We start from the raw sequence: 1,770 nt of genomic DNA on the forward strand, positions 1-1,770 counted from the left end.
TTACTTGCAGGACAAAGCTAGAAAAGCTATGCACAAAGGGTAACAATTTGGGCTGTGGGAATTCCACTAACCCATCACAAACCTTATGAGAAAGGAATGCACTCCCACACCCAAACTATCATGCCTTGTGCAGAGCTTTTCTAAATGGAAGTAAATGTCATTTATTAAAAGTATGACTTTGCACTTTCTAGGAAAAAATATTTATTCTAACGTGTGTGTGTGTGTGTGTGTGTGTGTGTGTGTGTGACTGCTTTCCTGAAAACCACCAATGCAATGTACAAGAGTCAAAAATAAAAATAATGCATAAATTGAGAGAAACCTTATTTGCCAATCCCTCCTTAGATGTGCATGTCTGCTCTTTCTTGTGCTGCCGGGCTCTCGCTGCTGTATTCAGGGTTGGGGCTGACCACGGCTGATCTGCAACACAATATTTGACCTTGACTTCCGTTTCGATGTAGCATGGTTCCTGATGGAGACCTCACAGTACTTGTGGTCCATCCTGAGCAGGGAGGGAGCGGGCCATCTCACTGTCAGTGGTGGGCGCTGCCTGGGGCATTAACATTACCGGATCCAGCATCCTCGGCAGTGGTGTCAAAGCACCTAGGATCAAAACAAAAAATCTGGTTAGCATCATCTTTTGTGATTGTCTGGTTGTCTATGGGATTATCATAGCCATCGTCATCACCAACATGGCTGAGCAATCTTCTGGCAGCACTCCTAAGGAGATTGGCTCCCGGAACTACCATGCAGGTTACTCCATGTTTGGGGCGGGCTTGACTGTGGGCCTGTCCAATCTTTTTTGTGGTATATGTGGTGCAGTGGGCAGTGGTGCAGCATTGACAGATGCCCAGAATGCCAGCCTCTTTGTCAAGATCCTCATTGTGGAAATCTTTGGCAGTGCCATCGGACTCTTTGGAGTCATCGTGGCTACCCTGCAGGTGTCTAAAGTGAAAATGGGCAACATGTCTGTCTGCAGCTGCAGACTCTGTACATATTGATTATTTGACTTCTGGGTAACTCTCAGCAGAATATGTAAACCCCAAACCACCAAAAGGCACTGTTTTTGAGGTGATAGGAGGTGATTTTAGAGTTCTCTCTGTCCGATCTCTAGCTCCTTTGCACATCCAAATCTTCACTAGATGAACTGGCCCTAGCTATTATCCCCGAAGATTGGGAAAGCCTATGAATGGTGTGTCAGAGCACTTGATTACATCAGTGTGGAGAGTATGGAGGAGTGCGTTATTCCTGCCCGTACAACTCAGGGTTCAGAGACAGTGCATTTCATATATATTTACCAAAGCCTTCCTCTGAGAAATGGACACTTCCAGATGTGAACCACCTTCTACGATTTAAACTTTTGCAAACATGTGGTTCAGATTTTGGTAAATATTGCATGCCAGTTGGCCTTAAAAATGGATACATTTTATATTGCTGCTCTTTAACAAAAAGCATAGGTCTGGCACATTTCCAACTCAAGGGCAGGAGTCCTTTTGGGGATTTGTACAAAAAACAAGTGTTTTTCCTTAAATATACAATATATCAGTGTACTGTACACATGTTAAACTCCAGGTTACATTCTCAGCATGATCTGCAGGCAATCAGCTGTTTTCTCATGCTGACCAAAATCTCTCCTTGAGTTCTACAAAAAAGAAAGAAAGAAGAAATACATTAAGAAAATTGTTTTACAGTATAAATTGCAAAAAATATGTATGTGCATTTATGATGCAAACTTGGATATGTGTCATCCAATTGAAATCAAATCAAATCAAC

At 42.7% G+C, this 1,770-nt stretch overlaps 1 pseudogene across 1 annotated transcript; it reads left to right on the forward strand.

Annotated features, from left to right (window-relative positions):
* The first annotated feature begins 348 nt into the window (after nt 1-348).
* LOC310713811 (V-type proton ATPase 21 kDa proteolipid subunit c''-like) lies at nt 349-998 on the forward strand (annotated as a pseudogene). Its single transcript has one exon. The product of its transcript is annotated as a V-type proton ATPase 21 kDa proteolipid subunit c''-like (transcript).
* The last annotated feature ends 772 nt before the right edge of the window (nt 999-1,770 follow it).

The sequence above is a fragment of the Podarcis liolepis genome (genome assembly GCF_965112155.1).
Source record: "Podarcis liolepis genome assembly, chromosome: 8".
NCBI lineage: Eukaryota > Metazoa > Chordata > Lepidosauria > Squamata > Lacertidae > Podarcis > Podarcis liolepis.